Source organism: Apteryx mantelli, chromosome 5 (genome assembly GCF_036417845.1).
Source record: "Apteryx mantelli isolate bAptMan1 chromosome 5, bAptMan1.hap1, whole genome shotgun sequence".
In the NCBI taxonomy this organism is placed as follows: Eukaryota; Metazoa; Chordata; class Aves; order Apterygiformes; family Apterygidae; genus Apteryx; species Apteryx mantelli.
Genome location: NC_089982.1, coordinates 41946431 through 41963004, shown reverse-complemented (window position 1 = coordinate 41963004; position 16574 = coordinate 41946431). Strand labels below are relative to the sequence as shown.

Genomic DNA, 16574 nt, shown 5'->3' with positions numbered 1-16574 from the left:
TTTATTTGATTAGAAATAATGGGAAAATCTACAGATCTAACCTCAGTGTCAAATTTTTTTTAATGACTTAACATCTGTCGTTTTGTGGTATACATTGATATTGTTGCATATCAAAGATAGGTTTCTTGTGGGTGAACACTAACATAAGTACATATTCCAATTACATATAGCTATAGATATATTTTTTTCTTGAGGGATTGAGTCCCTTTTTGAGAAATGGCTTTGATTAAATGTGGGGTAAACATTAATGCACCTTTATGATTCTTTTGCCATTTGGGAGTTCTCCTGCGGCAGATGGTTGGCACAACCTCTCTCCAAGCCACAAGCAAGCTAATTTTCTTCTATATCGTTTGCCAGTGTCTGCCATCCTGGTGCTCATGATGCCTGCTGTTATAAAAGCATCGGGCCAGGTTTCAGTACTCTTTATTACACTTTTTGATAAGCACAGAGCTTATAGTGGATTCACTGTTATCTTTCAAATTCATTAAAACATTAAATAGGCATTGACCAGTGGAAGATGAGGTAAAGACAGACACTTATGTTTCCAAACTTCACGCTGTGCACAACTGAGAGAGAGAGATTTAGAGGCTAATTCATCCCTTCTCACGTTAGAGCAGCCTGAGAGTTCTCTTGCTGTCATTCACTTCAAGCTAATCAATGATCTTCACTAGGAGCAGCTGCAGTGAAGGGGCAGCTGCCTTCTTCCAACAAGCAAAGGAATAATCTGGAGAGAAGAAGTGGAAATTAAACCTTAGAGTAGGGCAATACTTTGGATTGTATTTTTTGGGAGAACATTTATTTATTGCCAAATCTAGCAGACTGCCTAAACCTAATTTTGATATTAGGCTAAGAGTAGAAGTTTGTTTAAAATATTGCATAGTCTTGATTCAAAGAATATTTATATTCCATATAGATGTGTGTGTGTGTGAATTCAGGTTTGTCCAGTCTTGTTTACTACTTTGTAACTGTCAGCTTATCTGGGACAACAAATTAATTGATACTTGGTACTATCAGATTTTAACATCCTGAATTCTCTGGTAACTTGATAATCTATTCACATAAGCACTTTTTCTACTTTGAATGTTTAAAGGTATAATACAGAAAAATAAAATAATTGAAGTTAATTATCTCATTGTAAAACCTCACTTTACGTTAAAAGAGGAGATGGAGGTATCTGCAATATAAAATACTTTATTATGTTTGGAACACTGCTATTCAGTGTTATTCTGAACCTCCCTAAGTCATTTATTCTAAAAAGGCATCAGCTCCATTCAAGATATGCAGTGCAGTTGCACTTAGAGATGCTGAGTGGTGCCAAGCCATATTGAAGTCACTTGGATGATATAAAGAGTGAGTAAGGGTGAAAGTCTCTGAAATTTTCTTTTTTTCCCTCTCTGTCTTTACTGATTGCTAATACAAAGCCACAAGCATAGAAAAAATAATTTTAAATAGCTTTAGAAGTGCTAGCACTGGGAAAACTAAGAGAAGCAAAATAGCCACCTTTGAAATACTATTACTCTTTAATTCTACATTCATTTTGCATCCAAAGCTGTTTGCAAGGTAAGTAGTTCTGGAGAAGGGGTACATGTAGAAAAGCAGATCCAAACTAGTCAGACTAAGAAAGTGACTTCTAAAAACAGTGAGCAAGGTATAGGTTGTAAATTATGAGAGCAAATGTTTTGGACAAACTTCAGTCATGCTTTTCTGTATTGACTTCCCCTTGATACATTGAGCCTTTGATCTTCTCCTTGTCTTACATACAGTTTCCAGCTATATTGAATCCTATATTAAAAAGTGTTCTCATAAATACAAAATAGAGAATCTTTATTATTAATAATAGTCTTAGTAAGCATAACGCAGCTGTGAAGCTCCTCTGTTTCTCACCTTTGCAAGCAAACCTCATTACTTACTATACAACTTCTCAATTGCCCAATAAAAAATGGCAAATGCTTCAAATGTAGTATTTATGTAGAAAAATGAAATCCAAGCATAACTAACTGTCATGCACATGGGGCTGTTAAATACACCAAATTGTGAAAATTGTGTGGCATACTACATGGCATCTGGTAAGACATTGTCATACACTATCCAAATTAAGCAGTTATGGATATCAGAAACAGCACCAGCAGTGTCTCTGGACTAACAACAAATTGTTAAACACACTACATTCTTCATGAAAGTAGTGTACACAGGTCTGCATTGAAGAAAGTGAAGTAATACTCCACTGTAATGCTCTGTGGGCTAAAATGTTTTTACTAAACACAGCGATGGTGGAATCTATGGGTCACAAAATAATGAAAAAAAGTTTGAGTTCATTCACAATTTGTTTGCAGAAGAACAGGGCGAAGAATATACAAAATGGAGCTCATAAACCTCATCCAACCAGCAGAAGACACAAGGCTGTCAGAGTAAGAATAAGCAGAATTTATTTCCTAAAAATTTTATCTGTAATAGCTGATACATTCTGTAATTTTTCACCTATTATAGCTCTCTGTGCTACAAATACATAAAAATAATTTTAATTAAAGACAAGCTTTGTAAACTAGATGACCCAGTGGGTCCAAAGAAGAAAAGAAACAAGGTAAGCATGATGAGATACATACATATAAAAATGCAAGGATATTGTTTCATGTATTACATGGCATTGTATCATTATTTATACTCAGATTTAAGAGCATAAGTCATCACAAGATTTAGAGTTTTCAAATTTTTTCCTATATCCTTCCATTGGGATTCTTTGTGTACCAGTCTGCAAAGCCAAACTGAGTAATAACATGTCAGACCTTGCATAATTTGATAGCCTTCCTGACTACTTCATTAATAATTAGGTCATATATAACAGTTATGTCATTGTTGATGGTGTGTTTCGTGTCCTTTCAAAACAGGAAAGGGGAGCGGACAAGTAAGGTCCCTGTTTGCCGTCAGAATTTCAATTTCCGCTAGTTTGGAACAAGTCAGTTCTTCCCGGTTTACCTCTCTCCCAGGGGAGCATCTAGTGCAGCTGCGCTAGTAAGTGAAGTTGACTGTCCACATCAGTTTTGCACCCCAAAAGTTGTCAGTAAGTAGTGAAATTTTGTTGTGTCTGTACTTTGCAAGCAGCCTGAGAGAGCATAAGAGACAAAAGAGGGGAGAACAGAACCACAGTGGTTCAGAAATCTTAACTGGATGCCAGCCAATCTGTTTTTCGTGATTACTAGCAATTATAAAGGGTTGTATGAACGCAACTCTGATTTGGCTTTATATTGTACATTTTGTCTATGAAAGTGTGAAAGTTAATTATATTTCTTCCTGCAGTACCATGACCTAATTAGCAGTCCAATAAGAACTCCCATACAAAACAGGAATAAGCTAATGCAGTCCAAAACATCCCATTTTATTATTTCCTCTGTTAACTAGTTCAGTTCTTTAAGTACTGGATTTACCTAGTTTTGTTTGTCACTGCAAGTTTATTCCACATATAGAAGCAAAGATAATTAACTTAGCATGCTATTGTAGATCAGAGCAGCTGACCTCAGTCTGTCCTACCCTAGTCATGGATGATTTAAAGACAGTTTAATACTTTAATCTGTAAGACGTCTGCCCAAAAGGCTTGAAGCAGGTAACCCATAATGCCATGAAAATTAGATACTTAGTTTTCATAATGATTTCATGTTGAAAATTAAGTAGCTACTCTTTAAAGGTGGTGGACTGGATGGTAAATTAATTAAAAAGTAATAAATCAAAGAGTTTAATCTGTTCTAAAGCAGATTCAAGCGAGACTTCAGATTGTTTCTCTGCTTGACTTCACATAAAAATATCTCTAATTTTTAGGCCATTTTCTTCCAGTATGTTTTGATCCTGCTCATCCAAAGGTATCTGCTCTCTTTCTTATAAGCAGGGAAGCATAATTAATAGTCTTATCTCTGTAGGATTTTTTTCTTATGTTTAATAACTAAAGATAACCCACAGTAGCATGTCCTTGTTTTCAGCCTGTTAGCAGTATCCTCAGTTCTGTGAGCAGCTCTGCCTCAAAACTCAGGCACTGAAACTTGATATGGGTGGTAGGGATTCCCGATACAGGCTGTGCAAAGCCTCCGGCACACCTGAGCCTTCAGATAGCCGCTTGATATATTAAATCTCATAAATATTGCACAACACCCCCGCGTTACAGCTGGAAGCGCGGTGCTCCGGTGGGGATCTACTCGCTCCTTCGCGGCACTCGCGCTCTTTGGGGCTGCAGCCGGCCCCGAAGCGCGGGCGGCAGCCGGGGGGGCAAAGGGGAGCGGGGCGAGGCCTGTGCCCGGGGGGCGGCGAACTCGGTCGGAGCAGCCCCCCCGCCCCGGGAGGGCCGGGCGAGCGGGGAGCCCTTCAGCGAGGCGGGGGGAGCTGATGGCAAGTGCGGGGGCGGGCGGGGGCGGGCCGGGGGCCGGGCCGCGCCGGGCCGCGCCGAGCCGCGCCGCGCCGCGCCGAGCCGAGCCGAGCCGCGCCGCGCCGGGCCGAGCGGCGGGCGGCAGTCGGGCTCGGCGGCGGAGGCGAGCGGGGCCGGTGCTGTCCGCGGCGCTGCGGGTGCTGAAGGGCGGCCGCCGCCGCCGCCTCCCCCCGCTCGGCGCCAGCAGCCGCCCGCAGCGCCCGGCGCCGGGGCACTGGCCTCCCGCGGGAGGCGCCGCACCGGGAATTGCCGCGGAGTTTGCGCCGGATCGCGCCCGGCTCTGCTGCTCGCTTCGCCGAACAAAGAAGTGTTTCTGCGTTTGCGATTCTTGCACGAGGACCCCGCGGTGTATTTTTTTAATTTCTTTCTTTTTTCTTGGGGACTTTAGTGACTCTTGGATCAGGTAAGCAGTTGTCATTATTATTATTTTTTTAATTGATGCCTACGTATAAATCACAGGTAGGGGTGAGTTGGAGGAGCTGGCAATTAAAGGCAGAGCAAAGTTGGAAGCTTGTTAGTCCTTAGGTCAGTGGAGGGGCAACACTTGGAAAAGATGTGTGTAGCTTTCAGTAAGATGGGCTCTGTAAACAAGAGATGAATCTAGAATGAGAAGTTGGAGGCTTATTTTTGTGGCAGACTTGCTCTCAGGATGGTGCTTAAATGTCTGAAAATATTCTGTTTTAGAAATCTCATAATGTTTTAAAACCGTATTAAAAGACGTTACAGAAGCTAATTTGTATAAGCACCAGTTTTTGGGGAGACAAGAAAAACTCTAATTGATTCTGTCTGGGGGAAGAAGGGGTATGTGAGGTCATTCTGGGAAGTAGAGAGCAAAGCAGAAATTAAAAGGGATTTAAAAAATAGCCTCATGTTGCTCTGTGTGCCTGCGTGTACCAGAAGAATGGTGATACCTTGGGGTGCTTGGCTAACAGTGTAAGACAGTAACAACCTAAACTTGTGAAACAACGAGGTTTTTCTGAAAGGGCTCATCCTCACCTCTTTCTCCAAGGTCGGTCAGTGTGTGTGACAGGGTGTGCCTGCGTGTGGGAAAGTTGTGGGCTGTTTGCTCCGATATTGACTGATGGCAGGCCTTCGTCCAGGCTATAAGTAGATGTAAATGCGGATCTCTGATTTAATAATACAGTATTATGTTGCATTATAGGACCGCTGCTGTTGGTAATTGAATGGAGCTGGGAAGCGTGGGCAGATGAAATGCCTTGCTATTTCAGCAGCATTTAACCTTTTGCAAGCTTGGTAGAGTGCTCTGCTTCATGAAGGGGCTTTCTGCCACTCTTGCGAGTTGTCAGAGTTCTGTGCACGCAGAGCGAGCACCCAGCAGGGATGGTTTCTGATCCCGGAACGAATGGGTTGCTGCTTCTTGTAGCCAGTGCTACTGAGATGACTGAACAGAACAGGCAGGCAAATGAGGTCCTCACCGTGTATTTTGTAGCATTATTTATTGCTTTATACTCTAGCAGCTGTGGCAAATTTTCTTTAGAATCAGACTTGAAACACATTTGTTTCTTTACATAGTTGTCCTGTGCAAGTGCTAGCAGCTGTAGCAACTGTAAACATTAGGTGGTATGGTATCATTTGTTGGTGGTATGAAGCTGATCAAAGGAGACCCTTTAACATTATTTATTCCTGTACTATTTATTTAATGTTAAAGTGGGGTGCTTTTACTGAATATATTTATCAGCCAGAATATAAAGAAAACCATCCGGCATTAGCACAGAAATACTGAGGAGTAAAGTAGAAGGCAAGCAAATTCAGGGGAGAGCAGTTTAGAATGCTAAGGCTTTAATTAAATTTAAGTAGAATTAGGAAATACAGCTGATTTACTATTTTTTCACTAATTAGAAAGCAGCTATCATCTTATTCTCTTCAAATGTTAGGGAAAGAAAGTTTATTATACAGCACTCACGCTGCCTCTAAACCTTCATTAGCAATCTACCCATCAGCTAGGACAGGTCATATCATCTGTCATTGACCTGAATATTTATTTGTTTTGAGATGTTTAGTTACTCTTTTAAATAACAGCACTTTTTAGAGTGTGGCATTTCAGGACGCTTGCTTTCTAAAGTAAATATTAAAAAAATCTTTTGGAAAAGTTAGTTTTGAAGCATGAGGTATTGACAGTGCAGTAAAAATGGGAAAAAATACATTAACTATATGGCCAAACTTTTGTTGTCAATCTGTAAACATACAGGGCCCAAACCTGCAAATCCTTGTTCACTTGAGTAGTTTTTATCCACATATGTAGTCCTGTTAACTGCAAAAGACTTATGTCCATCATTACATAAGTAAGTCATTGATATTGCTGAGATCAATCTTTTTACCAGCATCAATCAGATGATAAACTTTGTTGCGAAATCATTAATTCTCCACTTTTAAATTTATATTTTATGTCTGATTATATCTTTCCATTTTTAATGTTTCATCGTGGTTTGCATTATGCTACTTTATTTTATAAATCGTGTTTAAAAATGGAGTTTTATAAAATGATATATAGACTCTCAAGGAAGTAAAATGGCATTGCTATGTTCCAACAAAATGGTTTTCTAAAGGAATATATAGATGCATTGAGTGTAATTTATGCACTGTGGTCCATAACTATTTTAGTCAGCTGTTGTAATTAGAAAAAGTCTGTCTTCAGTAGTAACCATTTTCCCTTTTTTCTCCTGGCACATTTGTATACCTGGAACGCTGTGACTGTATAGCGTGAAGTTTCAAGAACTTCAAAAATAACATTCAAAAGTTGAAGAAAAGTCAATGTTAATGACTTGATTAAATAGCTCATCGCAAATCTAGTGCAAACTCAAGGATGGAGTGTTACCATAAAACCATTATTCAGGCAAACCCCCTGTTTAACAAGTGCTGCTCTGTAGGCCCTGCGTACACTGACCGCCACACGTAGAGGTGCACGTGTGGGCATACACTTACAATGATTGATGATATCAATGTATAAACAATACTTTAGGAGTTCTAAGCTTACACTGGATAATGGGTCACTGAGCTACTTGCTGGGATACCCATTGATAGTAAATGGTACTGATCAAAAAAAAATGTTATGTTGCTTGGCTCTAGATGTGTTCTATATTTATCTGATTATGCTCATTTGTCATGCTGATGCTTTTGTGTGAGCTTATCCAATCACCATCAATATTTGCTTAAAAAACCAAGGATGTTTAATACTAGGAAAAGCAAATGTTATAATCACATACGTTGCATCTATAATAAATAAACAACTTTTTCCCTTGGGATAAATTTATTCCCTTGGGATATACATTGTTCTAAACTGTTATTTTGTATCACATTTTCTAGAATGTAAATTTTATATCACTCTTCCTTGATTTCCTGGGAATATAAAATTCTAATGAAAGCAATGCTATACTTGATTTTAAGTAAAAAGCTGGAACTCCAATACATACAGCTCAGCCCTTTAACAGTTCTGAATTTGACTTAGAAATTTCAAAGCTAAGAGGCCAAACGAAACTTAGGTTGCCATTTCTCAATAATTTTTCCAGATTGGCAAATATTGTGGGACAATGCATGATATTAAACATCCCAGGAGTGAATGCCTGAAACAAGGGGGCGTAATGAATCAAATGCCACTCTCAACTCTGGTTTTCAGTTTTTCTAAGTAACAGCAAGCAAAAAAAAATTAATAATTCAGTGTAGTTTGGTTTATAACATTACATAATTTTAAAGCAAAGCAAATAGGTTAGCAAGTTTATTTGAAAATCAGTTTAAGTCTGTTTTATAGTTCAAGCTTTTTTGATGCATAGAGAATAGCTGTCAACAAATGAAAAGGTTGGGAACTTGTTTACATAAAATATTATACATATTTAATGCAGTGTGCTTTTCCTTGCCTTTTGATAGACAGAAAAGACAATGAATGCTCTTTTATGTTAATAAAAGAACAGTAAGTAGAAACTTTGTCAAGTTTGCCATGCTCTACAATAAGGAGATATTGAGAAAACTGTGATTTAAATGAGATTTAAATTGTGGTTTTCCAGCACCTTGAAAACAGCATTGCATGCAACTCCCTTTTATAACTCTATTAAGATCAGAGATTACCACTACCCAGGGAATGCAGTCCTATGTTCAGGAGGGATCAAACCCACATGCTAACTCTCTTTTGGGCTATTTTCCAAATACTTTTTCTGGGTTTTGCGTTAATTGAGTAATCTCTAGTTGCAAGGTCCTTCTTCCTACTAGGTAGGTTGTGTTCTTTTCCAGCATTTACATTTATTAGAGACATATCTTCATTCATTCTGCTCCTGTTTTGTCAAAACAGTAAGGATGGGCCAAGACAGATAAGAAAACTTCTGCACAGTTAGAGCGGCAGAGAAATTGTGAAACTGTTCCCCATCTGCCAGTATCTTCCATTCCCTTGTTGTCATTGATAGCGCTGGTTGCAGTGCCTGAGTATATCACCTGAGTGATGTAATGAACTTGGTTCAAATCAGTCAAAATTTTGTGGTCCAGCCAGGCATGATTTCTTACAAAGTGGGTATGGGAACTACTTGCAAATATGTATTTCTTATCCATTTTTTAGCTTTATTTGGTGGCAATGTTTATGCAGCTATTAACCCTTCCTACCCTAGAAATTATATTAGTACATCTATTCAATTAATCACTCTTTTTACCATACATTCAGTGAAATTAGTGGTGAATTATTTAGCTGTATTGCTGATTTGTGCAAGTCCCAAGAAAACAACAAGTTCTAAAGAGTTAAATGAGAAGAGAGCTGGCAATACTTCCGCTGATTGCTTGAAGTAGGTTGGTGCTGATTGCTTGAAGTAGGTTGACGTTCATGGTTTATTTGCATTTGAATTAATTGAGATTGGTGTCCAGCAGTGCTTTTCAGAGCAGGCTTCAGAAAGACTTTTTGTACAATAAAGAACATGAAAATGTTAGTTGGAAGATGATGAAGGATATTTTAAATACTTTTTTCTTTTTCTGAAAGAGTGTTTTTTTTCTTCAGTTTTCTTCAAGTAAGGCTTATTGTAATTCTGAAATATTTTTACAACCTATTATGCATTCTTGTGTTAAAAGCTACTATCATTTTTTAATCAGCATACTAAAAACTTTCTGACATCATTTTTAGTTTCTTCGTGAAAGAGTTACTAATATGTGCAAAAAGAAATAAAATAATCTTAAAACAGCTCATAGCATTACTCAGATGCAATATAATACCTTACCAAAAGTGTTCTGTTAAACGATAGGAACTTCAAGATTATTATTTCATGTACTTTCACTTCTATTAGGAACCATAATATTTTAGATGCTTTTTGCATTAGAACTTTGGACTGTACGTATTTTAATTATTATTACGGAACTTATATTCCTAAATCATCTGTAAATTATTATTCTTTTAATCACACTCAAGTCATGGAGTGATGAAACAAAAATAAGTAGAACATTTTCTTCTTTCATGATGGGTAGTGGAAAGTAAACTCCTTTTCCAAATGCCTTGTGGATTATGATATGCCTCAAAGTAGAGCATTTCTTTTACAGATTTTATTTTATAAACTTTATTTACAGGAACACTGTATAACTGGTACTGCTTGTTGTTAATGGGGTAATAAACTCTATGTCAACCATATCTGCTAGGAAGGAAGGGAAAAAGCTTCTGCATCATTGTGATAGAATCAATGGAAACCTTTACTCATATACAAGGGCAGTTAAAAAAATAAATACAACTTTTGTTTCCACTGGAAGGTGAAAATAATATCACCAATATTAGAATTATATAAATAACCCTTTAGCATGAATACTGTATTTGGTGACAGTCTTGAAATGAAGTGATATTCTTCCAGTGATAAGAAGAAACAGAAGGCTCCTTAAGGAAGGAACAACAAAAATATTGGATGCATGCAAATGCTATGATATCTAAGAGGATTTCTTTAGGAAAAAAGGCAAATAAAAGGCATCAAGTTAAAAAATAAAGTAGAGAATGATATGAATAAGGCTATTCACATGTAAATGCATTCCAGTTTAGTCATTACCAGTTATATTTAGTAGCAGCAGAGGAAAATTAATAAAAAAACCTACTTTTTAAACAAAAATCAAGCATGGAATGAATATTATCATAGACTATAATATGGTCATAGAATAATTCAGGCTGGAAAGCACTTCAGGAGGTCCAACGTCCTGCTCAAAGCAGGGTCAGGTATAAGGTCAGCCCAGGCTGCTCAGGGCTTTATCCAGTCAGGTCTTGGAAAACCTCCAAGAACACAGATGGCACGACCACTCTGGGCAAGCTGTTCCAATGCTTGACTGTCCTCATGGTGAAAAAGTTATTTCTTATATCCAGTCTGAACCCGCCCCATTTCATTTTAGGGCTGTTGTCTTTTGTCCTCTTGTCCTTCATGACTGGCTCTGTCTTCTCTGTATCTTCCCTGTAGGTGCTGGGGGGCTGCTCATGGGTCCCCCTGAAGCTGTTCCTTCTCCCAGCTGAACCGGCCCCATTTCCTCAGCTTGCCCTCATAAGGCAAGTGCTCTAGCCCCTCAACATCGTGGTGACCCTTTGCTGAACTCGCTTCAGTAGCTTTCTTGCATTGGGGAGCCCAAAACAAGACACAGTCCTCTAGATGCCATCTAATGCATTGTCTCAAGGTGTTGAAGATGAGTGCCTACCAGTACTCAAAAAAGTAACAATATGTATGTATGTATATATTAAGACAGAATATATATAAACAATTGAAGAAAAGAATTAAACTAGGTTAAAAAAAAATGTCCAGACGTTAGCAAGAAACTTCACCTGTGAATAATACATACCATAATTTCCCACAATAGGATTTCTGTTTTTCCCAGAAAACATAGCACTCTGGTCAACCCCAGTGTAACATTTCCAATTTTGGCTATTTTTCTTGGATGTATTTGTTCTCTGTATGAACTCTATATAAAAATGTACCAAGTAAAACTCTACATAATTTCTAAGATTTTATTCTCTACATGGAAAAGTTACAAAAAAATCTAAGTTTTATTTAAGTTTTATTTTAACAAATTATCTTCAGTGCCATGTTAATTTTTGGTTTTGCATGATTTGAACACATTTAATATATAAACAAAAAAGACTAGTATCTGCTTTTTGAGAACAAATTCCATTTTAGGATAACAAAAAGCTAAATATTCTTGTGGACAAATGACTGACTTGCAATTTTTTTAGAGTTGCAGCAGTCTAACTTTCTGTTAGTACAACAGGGAAAGAAAAGAAACTGATGTACATAAGTATGAGGTGCACCATGCTCCTTTTGAAAATGCCCACTTTTTACTTTCAGGAGAAGGAGAATTATTTTGGCTAATTTTAGTGCTTTTTGTCACTTCAACATCACTCACTTCTAGCAGTGTCTGAATTTTTCCCTTCTAAGGGCCTGGTTTGAATCTTAAATCAACAAAAACCAGAAGCCTTTGAAATATGTTAGGTTTGTATAAGATTTAGGTGACTATTCACTTTTTATGGAAGTTGATAGCTTGTTGAACCTGAATAATGAAATCTGAGCCCAAGTAGCTTTTGTAAAGGCAGATTTTCTCAGTGTTGTCAAAGTATTCTTCAGGTCTGAGAGGGGAAGGCTCAGAAAGTGGTCAGAAAGATAATACTTTCTCTGAACATTTGCTACCTGATCTCTGCAGTATTCATAAGAGTGCAAAATTGATATTAAAATGAAATAGCTTATTTTAGCAGTGAATCCTCATTTCCTCTTCACTCTTGTTCAAGATGGGAACAGGAGTACTGTTCGTCATCAGTTTTAGCAGTGGAAAGACCACAGAGAAGGAAGAGAAGCTTATCCTGACAGTATTTTTGGCTTGTCCAATGGAATAAAATTCTGTAGGTCCTCCCTCTCTTTGCAGCGGCAAAACTTAGCCATAAACTCACCTTTAGTGAGAAATCAATGCCTTCAATTTAAAGTGCTGATTTTCAAATCAAAATACTGGTCATATCATTGCTGTTTTCCCGCGTTATCAGGTTCCTTGACAGAGATAATTCTGATTTTGAATAAACCACAAGACACACGGCACTATTGTTTGCACTGATTGTTTGAAGACTGATTGTGTTTTGCATATATTTCTCATGCCTCTTAAGAAGAATGAACTTCAGCTACTACAGTGGAGATTTAAAATATTAGTTTTAAATTTGCTGGTCCTCCAACATACATGTTATGCTTCTGTCTTCCATTTATATTACCTTCCAATTCTTAGGTAATTCACCAATAATTAGTATAACAGTAATATTTAAAAATGAAAATGACATTCCTATCTTAGTTGTTATGATTTTTGCTCCAGGCTTATTTTTGATAAAAAGTAATATTCTGTAAAAAGTGTTCTACACATTGATGCATGAGGTGATTTAGTTATTTGCTTGGGACACTGAAAGAAAGAAAGGAATAACATCACTCCTGAGATTTAACTTTGGTATTATCGTAGTATTCTTTGAACCGGAAACAGTTTTTCAAATGAATTTAAACTGTGTTGCTATGCTATAATTGCATTTTAGTCTACTGTCTAATAACAGGCTGATTTTCTTCTTTAATGCTTAGTGAATTATTGCCACAAAAGTATTTGAACAATCTGCATTTGTATGTTCTTGTTGCATTCAGCAGGGCGAGTTGGATGCACCTTAGGATTTTCATTTGAAGCATTAGCAGAGTGCTTCAGGCATCAGAACTTAGAACTGGTGCCTCCTGTAGACCAGGAATCTAATATTTTAATATATTTGTGTCCTTTATATCTTTTCAGTGTGATTGTCACATTCATCTACTGCTCTAGGCTCTCAATAATTTTTTCCATGCATAAGGAAACTTTTGAAGGGGGTCGAGTCCTTGCCTTCGTATGCACCACATATATTTTATACCCATATATTTTTTCATATATAAAGCTAATAAAGTTATACTGAAGATTTGTTTTATATTTCCAAAGTCTGGGAAATGAATATGGAAAATAACAACCCCCACACTTTCCATGTTATCATAATTTCCTACATAGAAAAGCTCTCATATTAATATAAAGATATAAATTAGTTTCTGATATAATTCAGAATTTGCTGAACATAATGAGTTAAAAAGTGTTTTTATTTAGTTTCATGTGCTATATCTGACCCCTGCATGAACTATATGAAATAATATGGATACCAATTTTGGTTTTATTGTTCTCTGACTGCTTTCCTTGGGAGAGACAAAAGGGCAAAAATTAATGAGTTAGTTTTGTATTTTTAATAAAATGGGTATTTGTTTCTGGAGTTATCACATATGGAAGTGCTGAAAAAAAGTTGATAAATCTGATCATGAAGCTCTTAATGGTTAAAATGTAAGCTGGACAATGTTGTATCTTTGTTTTCTTCCAGTAAAGAAATCGAACAATAGATTGTATGCATGCATAGAAATTCCAGATTCTAAAAATCTGTGTTATTTAAATATTAAATTGGAGTTCTTGCAAAAAGAGTTACAATGCTTTATATATGAAGTGCTTCAAAAAGCACTGATAGGCTTTCTATAAGTTTCTAAGTGAAAGCTCACTTTAAACTTCCCATACGTCTGAGATTCTTAAGGGCTCAGGTTATCATTTTGATTTCTGACATCAATTTTCATCACAACCTGCAGCAGAAGGATGCTGTGACACATTGTTTTATATCCTTTAGCATCCTTGTAAAACTCAGTTAGGTGCTTTTAAGAAAGGAAAAGACTTAGTAACTTTTTGGTTTCTTCAGCATTGGTTAGCCCTTTCCTACTTGACCTGGATTTTTGAGGTGACGTATGTATGATATGGTCTATTGATTTACAGGCCATGGGAAATTAGGAACAGGAAGAAGGACTGCCATTTCCTGTAAAGAGTTATTGCTATCACTCTTGTCAGGGATTAGTTAGGAACAAGCAGCTCCTCGGGGTATTGGTTGTTTTGCATGTAGACTAGGTTTGTAAGCCAACAATCATTATGAAATTTTCATTGCCTTTGACTCGTCTCTGAGGGATCAGTTCTGTCACAATTTTGTAGTTATTGCATCTCAATTGTTTATGTGAGGTGGATGTAATATTTGCCCTACTTATAACTTTCCTTTTTATTTCTGGCATTTATGTCCACCAGTAATTATGCACCTCTATTTTTCTATTTTCTATTTTATATTATTATTTTTTCCTCCTTTCGCTAGTCATCTGTTTCTCAGATGCCCTCTTTCTGGATAAGCTAGATCATGTTTTGGTGTTAAGGATTCTGTGTTTAATTATTTCTCTGTTTATAACATGTGCATCTTGTAGTCTCTTATGGAATGCAGGATGTTTTGCAAACTGTAAAAATTCACAAGTTAAAGCACTTGCTCTCTCTACCTTAAACTGTGGCACAATCAATTCAAAGACATAAAAAAGTGTTACAGAATAAAGTCAAACTCTTTTCAGTCAACACTGAATGCAAAAGGTGAACAAGTAGGCAATGTGCAGTGAAGGTTAAGTTAATTTACAAAGATGAGTGATGAAAATAGAGCTTCAGAACTGAAGTTTCCCAGTTGTGTCTAAGCAAATTAAGTATTTAGGCAAATATATTCAATCTGAGATTTTTAATAAACATAAGTGGGAAGAAACAATCCAGAGAAAGGATCTTCTCAGTAAATTATTTGTAGAACTTTATGCTACTTGAAATCCAGACCAAAAAAAAAAGCTGGTATTAGCACTATACAAAAATTTGATATCTTTGAGTTTTCAGACCTACGTCTCTCAAACAAGGACCCTTTAAGAGGAGTTACCCATAAATTTCTAATTCAGTAATTCAGTAAATTTCTGAGCCAGCCTTGGCTCTCAAGAATATTTGCCCAATAAAGCCAGCAGAAATGGAGAATAAAGAATACAAGGTTTTAACTGTTATTCCGGATGCTAGACTATGCTTTCTGGGAGGTGGAAAGTAAGAATTCTCTTACTCCTTTTGGCTTCTGTTAGTATGCATCTATACCCAGAAAAAGCCATTTAACTACTCACAGATGAAGGGTCAGAATTTGGCAGAACTGGGATTAAAGACAAGAGAATTAAGACAAAAATCAAGTAATTGTACATATAAATTAACAGAAACTGTTGCATGTGCTTTTTAATATTGTAAGGAAAAACAAAATTATGGATGGAGAAATACTTGTTTCTTTCACTCCATGTTAAGAGACAGTGCCATTTTTCCCTTCAGTATGAATTAAATTTTAGTAAAATTCTTATACAGAGCACAGAAGCCTTTGGCATATCTCACTAGAAAAACTGTTCTTGTTTGCTGGATATAGCATTTGCTGAGAGAAAAAAAATTTGTTATAATAATCCTAAAACAAAAGAACATAACTGATGATCCCCCCAAAAGGCAGAAATAATGCTGAAGTAGTGACTATTTCCTTTAAAGTCAAAAAGGAAGGAAGTCCACAGTATCTATACTTGCGACATTGCAGCTACTTTTTTTTTCCTCCCACTTTCAAATGAAAAATAAATTGTGGAATTACTTGGGAGGTGGGGGTGGAAATAGCTTTACTGTGTTCCCAGACTGACTGGAAACTGGTATGGTTACATTTACATTAAAATAGCACGTTTACACCAGTGAAAAAAATGAGGTTAAATCAGACCCTATATGTGCAGCTGCAGACTAAAATTGTTAAAAGAACACTTCTGTACTGAAGATTATGTCATAGTTTTAAAATTTGCTTCCTTGCATTCATGTTATTTCTGGTAATATGCAGGAAATATTAGGAAATCGGAGTCAGTGGGCAACTCTAACAATAGAAGAATATTAATGGTAAAAATTTGTATTGCTAAGGAAAGCTCCTAAATTACTGGATGCTCACAAAGGGCTGCTATGACCCACAATGTCAGTCTAACCTTTTCTCTGTTCTGTAACAAAATTACAAAAAAATGGAGTACTGCATTAGAAAGATTGTTTACAACTTCAAGCTAATGAAGCTGTGAAGTTTTCTCGCATGGTGAAAACAAAATTTTGTGGAAGAAGTCCGCAGGATTAAAACGTATTACTTCACTCTAGATAATTCAGAGTCCCAGAAGGAGAAGAGTCTTTTTGGTGTTGTGGGATTCAGGGTGAATTTATAAGCACCAGATTGTGAGATGGATGCCCGTCAGCTGGATTAATCAGCATTTCAGTCATCTTTTAAGTAGAGTGAATTTTTTAAAGTTTATTATGCTCACTTTGACAT

The 16574-nt window shown here is 36.9% G+C and overlaps 1 protein-coding gene across 1 annotated transcript in view; it reads left to right on the top strand.

The window, feature by feature from the left end:
• The first annotated feature begins 4781 nt into the window (after positions 1-4781).
• Positions 4782-16574, top strand: part of FSTL5 (follistatin like 5) — a 330597-nt gene continuing 318804 nt past the window's right edge. Inside the window, exon 1 of the mRNA XM_013951578.2 lies at positions 4782-4811. The gene's annotated coding sequence lies outside the window, so the exon portion shown is untranslated. The remainder of the gene's footprint in view (positions 4812-16574) is intronic.